Source organism: Zootoca vivipara, chromosome 7, assembly GCF_965207765.1.
Source record: "Zootoca vivipara chromosome 7, rZooViv2.hap1.1, whole genome shotgun sequence".
Classification (NCBI taxonomy): Eukaryota; Metazoa; Chordata; class Lepidosauria; order Squamata; family Lacertidae; genus Zootoca; species Zootoca vivipara.
In genome coordinates this window covers 46,423,617-46,437,306 of record NC_142590.1, presented here as the reverse complement: position 1 = coordinate 46,437,306, position 13,690 = coordinate 46,423,617, and the positions used below count along the sequence as shown (strand labels likewise).

Genomic DNA, 13,690 nt, shown 5'->3' with positions numbered 1-13,690 from the left:
TAATAGTATATCACACCAGTGCAGATGAACAAGTCAGGAAATCCATGATAAATTAACAGAGAAGTTAGAAAATATAATTTAGAAGTAGCCAAAGCAATTCCTTTTTCACAAACATTGGCTATTTTACTTTTACGAATGGGTTTTTTAAATGCTCTGGTGGTTTTGTCACAATGATAGTCATATACAAACTGAATTAAAATTGCTTCAAGTGTTGGTGCTTCTCATGGCAAATATATTACTTTAAATTCTTGCTTTGTGTGACATGTTCTGGGCATTATTTAGTGCTCACAGTTACATGTGGAAATCAGATGAGTCCTAAAGAACTTGGAAACTTGCAGCTATTTTTTGACATTTCCATTGGTCCTAATAAATATATTGCTCAACTATTTTTTTTAAGGGTTTTGTTTTTCTCACGGACCAACATGACTACTTTTTGTTTTTATGTGCCTTGGAGAATACCAAATCTAGCTCTTCAGGGCAGCATCTACAACTAGAGTAAGACAATTTACTACCAACTGAAAATAGACTTTGGATTTGACATATATCCCTGCTAACCATTTGACACTATGTTTTTTGATACTATCTATTTTGTCTTTGGTGGACTCTATTGTCCAGTACACCTTCAAAACTAATCTCTAGTTTTGATAATGCTGCTATACAGTATTTGTCTTTTAGTCTGCTAATTGGGAACCTATGCGTTTCATTTAAGGTGTTGGACAGATCTAGGTAACACCTGGAGTTTTGTTTTCAAAAAGAGGAAGCAGTTAATGCATTTTTAAAAATCACAGAATCCTAGTATGTAACCTCATATCTACAGTCCTTATCAGAGACTTATTCAGCCTGCAGTCTATTATCTTGGAAATGAGTTTAGAAGCTGACCTTATGACTACAATATCCAGCCTAATTTTGGTTCTTGTTTTTTCCTTCCCCATACCTACATTGTGTATCATATTTCCTAATGAATAGTTCTGCTACTATTATATGACATTTTTATTAGTCTTGTGATAAATATATTGCCCAGTTGTGGATTTTGGATTTTTTACCAAAACCGCTACATTTGCTTTTTATGGGTTATCTCTGTTCAAAAGATAAGCCTACAAATGGAACCTTAGATTAGGTTTTAAAATAGACAGGCATCTAGTAGTTTGTGATGAGTAAGAATCACCTTCAAGCACCAGGCAAGAAAGCTTCCAGCTGATGTTGTGCTACGAATCACTTACTAGGGCACTGGAGATCTGGAGAAGTTTGTGGGTTTATTTCCAGGCATTCTAGATCACTGTTGTATTCTGCTTATGATCATCTGTGGAAAGTTAAATGGATAATCCATTCCTGTGCAGTTTTGCTACATATGTGTACTCTTTCACTACCAAATGTCATATGGATGCAAAATTTTGCAACTAGTTCAGAATTGGTACAATTGCATACTTTTATTTTAAGAAGTTCACCTGTGAGTACATCCCACTTATATAAAAACTGCCCTCTCACGTTTAAGAGAAGTAGCAAAGCTATCCTGATGGATTTTGCTTACACTTTCACTGTCTTTAAAGGTGGTGTCTCCCCTTCGCATTAACACCCCGGCACAGTCAGCTTGATATTTATAGTCTTTATTACATATGTACAAGAAACAGCTACAGTTCAGGATTATGCGTCCAAACCCGTTGAGTCAGATTCGGGGAGTGGCTTCCTTTGATTCCCACACCAACAAAGTAGGCAGGGGAATCGCGTGAGACGTCTTTGATACTTATCTTTTATTTCCCTCCTTGTCTGTGCTGATTTGAAAGCCCCCTCCCTTCCAGAGTCTGAGCTCCCTTCCTGGACCTCTGGGCGGTTGAAGGGCTCTGCAGCATCCCTGAGCCCTTCCTCCTCATGGCTAATCTCCACCCGCTCTTCCGCTTCCTCTGTCTCTGGGCTGTTGAAGGGCTCCACAGCATCCCCGAGCCCCTGCTCCACCTCTTCTGTCACTTGCTCCTCTGAATTCTCCCTGATACTGTCTCACATATAAGCATATGCATATCATAATTGTTTGTAACTTGTCTATTGCTGGATGATTTGCAGGAAAGCAGGAATTTTGGATATGATCAAGTGGATCCTGAAAACGTAGCATGGGTAATTCTGATACAATACTTCCATGTGTGTTCTTTTCATGGAATTATGATTTCTTTTATCCATGGTTTGTTCAGACAAGCAAACAAGCCATGTCTGGTTCCCCAAAACTTGGTTTGTTTTCCAGCTGTTCTTGCCTCATGCCCTTGTAGCTTGGCAAGTATCTATAGTAGGGTGGTCAAACAATACATGGTTAAGCAAGACTGTTGTGTTAGGACATAACACCAAACCATAGTAAAAATAAGTGTGGTTGGTTTCTGACTGTCTCGGGAGTCAATGACAGAGTGCGCCTTCAGGAGCAAAGTCAAACTGTTGGATAGCTACAGTGCCTGCTGGAACAATATGGGAAAGTCATGCTTTGTTGCAGCTGGGGCAGATGAATGCATGTGGTTGTGCTGATGCTGGTGTACCATGGCATTTCTTCTTGCTGCACTGCTCCCAGCAGTCACTCCTCCTCTGGTCACTTCTGTTCATAAATAAGCAGCACAGAACCACAGCTTCATATTGTGATTTGTTACCAGAAAACAAACCGTGGTTAGTCTGCTGGGCTGGGTTCAGACACTGAAAAAAACCACACTGTAGTTGAACAAGCCATGAATTAGTCTAATGTATGAACCAGGCCATTGTCGACTTTAGAAACCTAATTTATGCATAATATTGCATCTAAAGGAGATTTCTGCATTAAAGTATATAAAAGCATGAATAGCTCCCAATAATTTTTTTTGCAGGAGGACAGACATAAGTAATGTTAAGAATTTCTCTAACTTCTGTTTTTCTTGTGTGTTCATCCAACCAGTCATTTTAATGAAACAGTGTAATTTTTCTTTTTAAAATATTTTAAATTAAAACCACAAGAACAGAAGTTGGCCTTTCTGAAAATCAATTACTACATAAATACTTCATTCAGTTGCCTAATGTTAAACTAATATTAAACAAACCTAAACTGTATGTTTGTCTTTTGGTGTGTAAGAAAGCTGGGGGTCTCAAATGCTGTATGTCTATGTTGCGCTGCATAATTCTGTTGACATGTTTGTAACAATGGAAAGAGGAAAGCCTCTGCCCTGCCTGATGGCAAAAAAAGGTGAAATAGGAGAGCTGAAATTAGTACCGATATACTTGCTTGCTGTCCCTAGAGCTTCTGCTGTCTCTTAGAAGAGCAGCTATATCAGATAATGAAAAATAGAGGCTCACCAGCCAGGCAAGCTCCACTGTTGGAAAGGTATCAGAGGTTTGTAAATTTTAGATAATTAATAATCCAGTATTATCCACTGCTGGATAATTAATATCCAGTAGTTAATATTACTAATTAATATCCAGTAGTTAATACTACTAATAAGGTTAAATAGCAGTTCCCTGGCAGTGAAGATAACACTCTCCTTTTGCTAGATTTTGATGATTATTTCCTTGGTTACATCATAGCTCTGCTGCTTTGTAGAGGGGAGGGGCAGGTAAAATACAAATCTGGTAATGTAAAAATAGTATTCATAACCTCAAGAGGGTGAACAGCCACAGGTGATTTGTATTTCTCTTGACAGTTTGCCAAAAGGCTATTACCCTCTGGATGCATATGGGGGTCTTAGAAAATACTGCAATAAATATTTGATACACAGTTAGAGCATAGAGCTGGAAGAAATTTGTTGAGAGAGGGGATTAGCAGATGTCATTCATTTTCATGCTTATAACTTGATACTACACAGTGATTAGTAATTAGAGGGTTAAGGTGGATTAGCTTGAATGAAAATGAAATTCAAACTGCAGAAAGTCTGTATGAGAAAGCAGGAATGAAGATGCAGCCTCATAGTGCAATAGCACAAGTTTTGAACTTGATATGCTATAATGGAGGGCTATATTATCCAGTTAAATAATGTGATATATATCTATTACTGTATTTCATTTATCTACCACTCTTCATAACAATATCACAGCATGGTTTACAAATACAGCATAACCAAATACAGAACCACATCAGTCAATAAGAACAATCTTAAAATGTGCTCCAAACAACAGTGGGATAATATTTTGATTCATTACATTTATATATTACCACCTGGTGGTGTACATGGTATAATGGTCTCCTCCTCCTCATTTCATCTTCACAATAACCCTGTGAGGTAGGCTAGGCTAAGAGATGGTGGCTGACCCAAGGTCACCTAGCGAGCTTCATGGCTGACTGGGGATTCAAACCTTGCTCTCTTTCTCCCAGGTCCTAGTCCAACATTCTAACCCTTATGCCACACCGGCTCTCTTAATATGACTAATCAACCATTCAGTAAATCAAAGGTCCCAAGGACCAGTGTGAAACAACTTTAAAAGTCCCATGTGAATAGGTGCATCTTAAGTAACAAGTGAAACTGAAATAAAAATGATAACTGACACACCTACAGAGGTAGAGAGTTCCATAAAGAGGATGCCACAGCAGAGAAGGCGCTAGCTTGGGATGCTGCTCCTCAGACTTAGCCTATAGGCAGCAACACAAGAAGCCCTTGGCCAATGATCTGAATTGTCAAGCTGGCACATACCAAGAGACGTAGTCGGTCAGGTACTTGAGCCCCAAGCCATTATTGTCAGCATCAATACTTTGAAGTCAGCTCAGGCACACAGTGCAGATTCTGGAGAATAAGACTAATTTAGCATGCCATTGAACTGAGCAGTGGTGATGTTACTACCCTCTGGTCCCATTTACCACAGGCAAGGCCCAAAAGTTGTCCATGAGGGAATGTAACCATTGGGCAGAAAATTATTTCCCACTCCTGTCTTATGGCTTCCCATTTTTCATTTAGGAACATTAAAATTGCCTCCTTGCTGAGTCAACCCGTCCATTATATTTTTGTCCAGAATATGACCAGAATTGAATGCTGCAGTAGAAAAGCACGAGACAATTATAGTGTGAGCCATTTCCTAACATCTAGTGAGTTAGTTTAGGGGCACTTAAAAGACTACGGGTGTATTTCCTATTAACAACCATGTCTTCTTTTGATTTGCCAATTTGTTCTTTATTGGTGTTGGATTTTTTTATTTTATTTTTAATGCAATAAGCCTTTAGAAGTTTGGGCTGACTCAGATGATTTTTGTGTGTGTGAACAGTTCTGCTTTAGGTATTTTTCAGGTACCAAATATTTGTTTATGTTCTGCTCTTGTCTGTTTCATGTGTTTAAATTCCCTAGAGAGGATCCTCTTAAAAGCTTCTTATTTCCCTGAGAATGGAGCATTTTGAAAATGTACCTTCAGTGTGTCCCTTCGGAGTGCCACATCACAGTCTGTTGGCGGGGCTGTCATTAGAAGCTGCTATGTATTTCTGTTGCTAGGAGTAACCTGAATTATTTGCCTTCCTCATGGTTGATGCTAAGTTGTTTTTGAAGTCCTTGTTTTATGGCATAGCTGCCAAGTTTTCCCTTTTCTCGCGAGGAAGCCTATTCAGCATAAGGGAAAATCCCTTTAAAAAAGGGATAACTTGGCAGCTATGTTTTATGGACCTCTCCTTTTGGTTCTTGGCTACACGAGGTGTGCCTGGCTTTGGCAGGAACAGGCCCTCACTTGTTCCCCGCAAGTCCACAGTGTATCACCTGCACATGCATTTCTTGCTTTACTACACTTCCCTGCCAACATGTGCTAAGATTTTATTTTATTTTAAGAGTCACTGTTCTCAGCTCTGCAAATTGTTCATAGAAATCTCTTAGTTCAGTTGTAGTCATGCCTGACCAGCACTGGACCTCTTGCCATGTAAACTGTAGTCATTCCTCTGGCCCTTGATCTGCTCTACTGCTCTTGATTGCCTGGCCTTAATTGAGCAACAGCATCATGTCACCAGCTTAAGGCTATATATTCAGCAAATAGAAGGAATGGAGTGTAATGTGTGTTGGCATCTTAGAAGCTTGAACCTCCCATTAACAAATGTTTTTGTTACTCAAAATGTTATAAATTATCTCATTTATCTGGAGCATAATAACTTATTTTCTGTTAAAACATTCAGAGTGGTATACAAACGATCAAAACAAAACTAAACAAATGTAAAAAGCAACAGTAATACGGTAGCATACCATTCTAATTAAACTAAAAATGCTCCGTAACAAAATATTCAAAAGCTTGTGGGAAAACAGAAAGGCACTTAATCTTGGCTGCAATCCTCAGAAGGTTGTTCTAAATCTTAGTGTGAGCACCTGTAGATCTTCGCTAAATAGATTGTATCTAGAGAATAACTTCCCTAACTTGATATAAAGGAATATAAAGCTGAATATGGAGGGAAAGCATGTCATAAGGTGTTTGTTTGTTTGTTTGTTCATCTGGAAAGTTGGCCCATCTAGGAGAAGGAAATCTCTGATCCTAAACCTCTGCTGCCTTGCGGGATATCTTTGGGAGAAGAAAAGACTAAAGAGTAAACCAGGCTTCCCCAAACTAAGACCTGGGGGCTGGATGCGGCCCTCGAGGCTCTTTTATACGGCCCCCGGCAGGCAGCGACCCCACCCCCTGCTCTTAACAGCGCAGCTGCCCACTTCCGGGTCACCAGAGCATCGGAAATAGCTCGTGTGCATGCGCAAGCGTCATTTCCGGAACACTTCCGGGCCGGAAGAGGCCCATGCACATGCACACGAGCTATTTCTGGTGTTCCAGCAACCCGGAAGTGCACCAGAAATCGCGTATGCACACCTGTATGGGCGCATGCTCCTGCGCACTCCGGCCTGCAGCGCTATTGGCGCTGTTGGGACCAGCCCTCGTTGACGTAATTTTGGGGACCCCTGGAGTAAACCCTTCACAAATCTAAGACGGTTGGATGGTGTCTTGTATGCCTCCTTCTGGCAACTCATGTAGCCAAGCTGGTGTCAAATGTGTTGCTCTGCTTTCCTTTGGACCACATCAGTGAGGCCAAAAGGAGAATTGTGTTGTCTGGGCAGCAGCCTCTATAAACACTGCTCAGACTTGCGCCCTGAGAAGGTCACTTTTGTGCTGCTAATGCAGCCGTTTGTCATCACCCCCAGAGGAGCACCCCCAGAGGAGCACTCCATGGGATACCAATAACAACAATATATTTTGAGTGAATACGTATGTTGATAATAATAACTATTCCATGCAATTTCTTTAAAAATATTCTGCACAAGTGTGCAATCAATATGGTATATAGCACAAAACTTGGAAGCCTGCAAATGTGTAGGCAGTGTTTGAGGGGAGCATTTTGACAGCTGTGTGACAAGCAGAAAGGAAACAGTACAGCTTTTCCTGACATGGTGTGAAGAGATAGGGAAACGGCACCTGGCAAATGCCTCTTATGCTGCTTTTAAATGCCTAGTTATATCGCACTCCTGTATTTCCCCTTACTCTCAGTCTGTTATCCACACCCTGTGTTCTTTTCCTACTGTCCTCTGTCACGGCAGAGTGGCACTATCCATTGTTATTTATCAACCCTTTCCACATTAGGCCTTCTCAGGTCTGTAGTATCCTCACTTATCCTTTTGGAGTAATTAAAAATGAATGCAAGTGGAACTTTTAAAAAAGAAAAGTCATTTTGGGGCCTTGAAGTCCTACTAAGCATGTGAGGACTACAGCACAGATCCTTCTAGAAAGGTAAGTGATCTTCATACAAATTGATGAATGTAGTTTTTTCCTGACTAATGAAGAAAACCACAGGGGGAAAAATACTTTGCTCAAAAATTTCAGACATGAAAGTTATTTGTTTTAATTTTTGAGATAGTCAGGCATTTTCTTGAGTCTACTTTCTACCTTCCTCCTTTGGTTTTTAGGTCTTAATTTATTTCTCTTGCATCTTGATAGCTTAAATACTCAAAATACTGACTATTTACCTTATTCTGATCTGCATCATTCCTGCCAGTATAAAGATGAGCTGATTGCTATGGTATGATTCACCCTTTATTTGTGAGAGCCTGAAGTATACTCGCAGTGTGCCTATTGGTCTGTCATTGTTTTTTCACGTAATTATTTTGGGTTGTGTCTAGTGCTAGCCCTACTCAGAGTATACTCATTAAAACTAATGAATATGACTACCATAGGTTCATTAATTTCAGTGAGTCAGCTCTCAAGTAGGACTAGTTTTGACTACAACTTTTTGTCTTTCATCTAAATGCATTCAAAGGATTAACCCAGATTTTCTGATGTTGATGCATAATATCTGAGTAGCAGTATTAAAGAGTCTCCAAATTGTCATGCATATTGCAGTTTTTCATACCATATGTCCATACACAGTTTCTATACTATAGTATGATAGGGATTTGGGAACTGCAAAAAGGTGGGATTGTTTATTAATCAAGCATCCTATAGGACAGAATATATAACTAACCTTCAAAGTCTGGAATGAACCTGGACCTTGTATAATATTACCAGCTGTGAATATTCAGAAATTTGCTTTTATTCCTAATCAGATAAATGTCCAAAGAGCTCATTTCGGATTGCATTATTTATTTTGGAGAATCTGAAACTGATTTTTGAAATCCGAATAAATTTTTGCATACTACTAAAATTACTATTACTAGATACTAACACCCATGAGGAATAATGAGGAGCTTGGGGGCGGGGAGTGAAAAATTCCCCTCCCACTTCATAATGCTTAATTTTTCATGTTCAGAAACCCTTGAGTTAGCCACAAACCTCCCCTTCTTTTTGAACTTCTTGTTTAAAATGAAGTCTGTAGATGTGTACCTCACCCTATTTCTTTCCCCATCCAGTTCCCCCAATTCTAATTATCGGTAATCCTCCAATGCATTCACACACCAGTTTGTGCTACAAAAGGGGCTATGAAACCTAACAATTTAAAGCAGCATTGTGGAACATATTGGGTGTGCCTGCAGAACAAGTCCACTGGCCTTTCCTCAGGCCTGTGAAAGATCACACTCCATGGGCAATTGGCAGCGTTTCTGCAGTGCATGTTGATAAATTTTTAAACCCCTGAAGATGTATCCAAAGTGTAAGGAAGGGTTATGGGCTGTCTTTCCACGTTTTCTTAGAGATGTGGAGTAATATTTCTCCTCTCTGTCTTTTTGGGTTAAGCAGAGAACTCTTTTCCTCTTAGCACAAAAAGAAACTGAGAAAGTATGAAAAATGTCCATAAATATGTTCGCAGTTTTCTTTAACATTTTTGAAAGAGGATTATGATAAATGTGCTTACATAAATGGGATTTTTGTGGAGGAGGGAATTTTTTGTTCACAGGTACCCATTTGTAATGACCTGCAAGGCTTTTGTACCTGGGTCAAAACAGTCTAACAGGCATCTGTCACATCATGGTGCATGCTCTTGACTAATGTTCTCTATTAATGAAAATGAAACACAATTGGCAGATCATTCAGGTATGGGTAAGAACTGTCACTCAGATTGAAAATAATTGCATCCACAGTAGAGATTGTGATAATCGTTTCCAGAAGTCTTTGTTTAAAAACAGAAATGTGTTTCTCTCCTTACTGCCAAAGAACACCACCACCAAGAGCAAGAGTTCTCTGGCTTTCAGAATCCAGACTCAGATATACGGGTGCAATAGCAAATTAATTTAAAGAGAATATGATTCCATCCCAATCTCTTTATTTCCAATTGAACCGTACAACTGTTTATGTGGCAGAAATATGGTAAACCCGGCTTCCGGTCCGTCGCGCCGAGGAAGGAGGACGCAGGGACTTCGCGCTCCGAAGTCCCTGGCTTCTCGGGGGGGGGGGAAGCCCGCAGGGCGAGCGGACTCCCCACAAAAGCACCGGGAAGAGCGTCCCGGTGACTCACGACCCAGCAGCTGCTCCGTTCCGCGAATCCTCCGCTGCCCGAGAGCTCAGTAGAGCGATCGAGAGCCAGTGGAGTGGAGTCGCGGGAGCCATTTTGGGATCCATTTTACCTCCAAGAGGCGAAGCTCCGAGTCTTCACCCGGCAAGCGGCGGATTCTTCAAAAAAAAAAAAATAAGAGACTTATACAAAGTAAGTGAAATTTACATTTGGACTTTTAAAAAATTAATCTCGAAAATAGGAGAGATTTTTTTAAAAAACGGAAGTCAATCTCTTCCTATTGGCTAATTGGGAGGCGCATTAAATATCCTCAAGCCGAAAAAGGAAAAAAGTTTTTGGATTGTGAACCCGAGAGAAAGAAAGACTTTTTCAACCCTTCTCAGCTCCCGAGTCCGGCACCCCTTGAGGTTCAGCATTAATAAGGGGAAAGTATTTTGACAGCTGTCAAAAGCTGTCAAAAGCTGTCAAGTTGCTAAAAGACTAAGGAAATTTATTGCGTTGCTGTGGAAGTAAAAAATTTGGAATTGGGACTGGACTTTTGATGGAGTTAAAGACAAAAGAGAAGATCAGCCAAGATGGAGCCGACCGTGTAAAAGCAAGGAATTTTCCAGCACCCTTTGCCCTCTATCTTCTGCCTGTCTGCGGTTAAGAGAACTATGAAAACAAAGTATTCTCAAGCCTTCCAGGTGGCTGTGCTGAATTATCTACAAATATGGGAGGACATTTACAAGGAACGACAACATCCTAATGGATCATTATTAGAAAATGAGGTTCAAGATCAGGATTTGGACAATTTTGACTCTGATAATTTTGACTCTGAGACAGAGTATGAGGAGCAAGAATTTGATGACAAAGAAGAAGGTGATCTGGACCATAAAAAATACTTTGCGGATGAGGTAAAACAAGGATTTGAAAAAGAAGAACAGAGTGACAAGGAGAAGCAAACTGAAATGAAGATTAATGGATAGAAGGAACCTGGAGGGACTGAAGTGGGGAGTTATGTCATTGTGGGAGAGGAAAGGCACGGGGAGGGGGGAATAGGGGTCTGGAGTTGCAAGGGGGAAAGAACTGGTGTGGGGTGAGAATTCTAGCTTAAAGGCTTTTTGGTTTTTGAATGACGGTTTCTGACATCTTGGCTTGCTTAAGGAATGCTGATCCAATTGGGGGAAAAGATATCGGGAGGGGGGAAGGAGAGTGTTGTAAAAATTGACCTTTCTGGAGGGAGTTTGAAGATGGGCTGAGGAAAGAATTTTTGGATTAATATGAAAAAGTTTGAGTTTAGATAGGTGTTTGAGTAGAGAGCTGCCTGTCTCTCTCTCTTTACTCGGTGGCACCCAGTGCTTTGGCACATGGATGGAGAACTGAATCCAGTTGGTGGGCCAGACCTTTACCTCCCCTTCCATTCCTGCTTAGTATGTCCTCATTACATGTTGAGTTCCTTATGTTCCAGCTCAACTCTTTTTCTTTTTAAGCTTTCCAACAGGTGGTATGAGAGATGTCAGTGAACTCACAAAGCTAATCACTGCCAAAAATTAGGAAAGACTACTTGAGGCAGTTTCACTTCATCTCCAACATCTTGTTTAAAATGTTCTCATGAAACATCCCTTAGTCATGAACAGCAGTATTGTAGGAAGAGCTTAATTTGGGGCGGGGGCGGGGGGGGGAGGCCCATTAAGTAATGCTTATTTTGCATCACTTTGTCCTGCTTAGCTGTCGCTGCCCTGAGTAAGTCCTGATAACATGTATTTTCTCTACTGCAGCTTGACAGTGGCTACATTGGACCACGTTAATTCACTGGGTCTTTGCTTTGCATATTCTCACACACAAACTGGAAAAGACTGCAAAAGGCTTAGAGATTAAATTTGATCACTTGGAGGGTTTGGCCTCCCTGGATTAACCACCTATTTTATATTGCAGGCAGCAAAGGTGCAGCTGTAATTCAGGCACACTTGGCTAGTTCCAAGACTGTTTTTGTTTGCTACTCTTTGTGTATGCCTTTGCAAGCTAAGCTGTGTCTCGTGATACTCTTGTATATCCCTGCTTTTGTTTAATTTTGTACTGTAGAGGAGTGTGTGTTGTGGTTGTATTGGTGCTGCTGTTTCTTGTTTTTGAATGCTAGCTCTGGTGTCTTTCCAGTTAAGCTCTGTGTACCTTTTGTCTTTGAAAATCAATGGAGAGCAAATAAAAAAGAACTAGTTTTCAGTGGTACCTTTTGCACAAAAACCCTTTTATGTTTGCTAGGGAAGAGGAGGATTCTCGGGATGCCAGACTTGGCATACAATAAATGGCTTGGGCTCTTATTAAGGTTCAGTTGCTTTTTTTTTCCTTTTGAAAATTATAGATGCCCACATTAGCCCCTTAACCCTGAAAAGCCAGAAACCAAGATTCATTTCGATATCTCATGCTATAGAATCCTAATATGGACAAAGTAGTGTCTGCAAAGTGGATTTTTCACAAGATACCAGACAAGAATGCCTGATAAAATGTGAATATTTTATTTGCACAATCTAGCATTGCCCTATAAATAGGTTGACCATTTAGAGATAAGCAGAATAATAATAATAATAATAATAATAATAATAATAATAATAATAATAATAATAAATTTATTTGTACCCCACCCATCTGGCTGGGTTTCCCCAGCCACTCTGGGCGGCTTCCAACAAAACAGTAAAATACAAAAATCTATTAAACATTTAAAGCTTCCCTAAACAGGGCTACCTTCAGATGTCTCCTAAAAATCTGATAGTTGCTGGTGGGAGGGCGTTCCACAGGGCAAGTGCCATTACCGAGAAGGCCCTCTGCCTGGTTCCCTGTAACTTGGCTTCTTGCAGCGAGGGAACCACCAGAAGGCTCTCGGAACTGGACCCCAGTGTCCGGGCAAAATGATGGGGGTAGAGACACTCCTTCAGGTATACTGGACCTGAAGAATAGAGGAGAAGGCTGGAGGGACTAAAATGTTATGTAAATTATGAATATGCAGATTGGACATAGGAAGTTAACATGAAGGACAGACTATAAAACACTTAGACTTCGTTCATACAACACTTTAAACTGTACTTCAACTAAGTGTTGCTTTAAATGTGCTGGTGCTTGCCACTAAAATCACAGACCATTTGCTCTTCTTCTACCCACCATGTGGGAAGGGAGAGTAGAATGCTTGACTGTGTAGTCTATAAAAGCACATGTTTGTCTTAATCCAGTAGGAAGGAATGATTTCCGTAGCTCAAATATCCAGATAAGAATGCCTGCTGATGCGGGACTGGCTGGTAAGAAGAGATCCAACACTCTAGTTTTGCTTAAGTATCTGCAAACAAAAGGATGACATGAGAATAAATGAGGTTCTAGTATTTTAAGAAGCTTTTAAATGGTGTTCTGACTTTTCTCTGTCTTGCTTGCAACTCATGTTTAGCAGAGAACAGTACATATTGCCTAAGATGTGAGGAAATGTGCTGAGCTTAGGAGATATTTGCTGAACTGCTGTTCTGGAGCATTTAGGGGCTTTCTGTACAGGCCTCACAATGGCCTAAGCTACACTTACCTGTAAGGGTAGTACAGCTACTGCAGATATAATTACCTTTTTCTCTCACTGCTGAATTTTCTTTTTTCAAACTGTTCATCATAGTGATACTTTCATCTTATAATAGAGCAGTAAGCCACGGCAGGGTGTACATTGCTCATTTTCTGCACGCCTCAGGTATCTTCAATTGCCGGGGAGAGTTTCTGGCAGCTTCTTAATGTGCACCCTGGCATGGATTGGTGCAATTGCTTTGGCTTGTTAATTTTACATTCATTTGTTCATCATAGTCATTTAATAATCATATGTGCCTTTGGAAGATCAGGACAACATGGAGGAAATACAGTGAAAACTGAAATGAA

General features: G+C 40.3%; 1 protein-coding gene across 8 annotated transcripts in view; it reads left to right on the top strand.

Moving 5' to 3' along the window:
• The window catches only part of PTPRF (protein tyrosine phosphatase receptor type F), a 480,822-nt gene that overhangs the window by 359,760 nt on the left and 107,372 nt on the right, over positions 1–13,690 (top strand). The window lies entirely within an intron of this gene.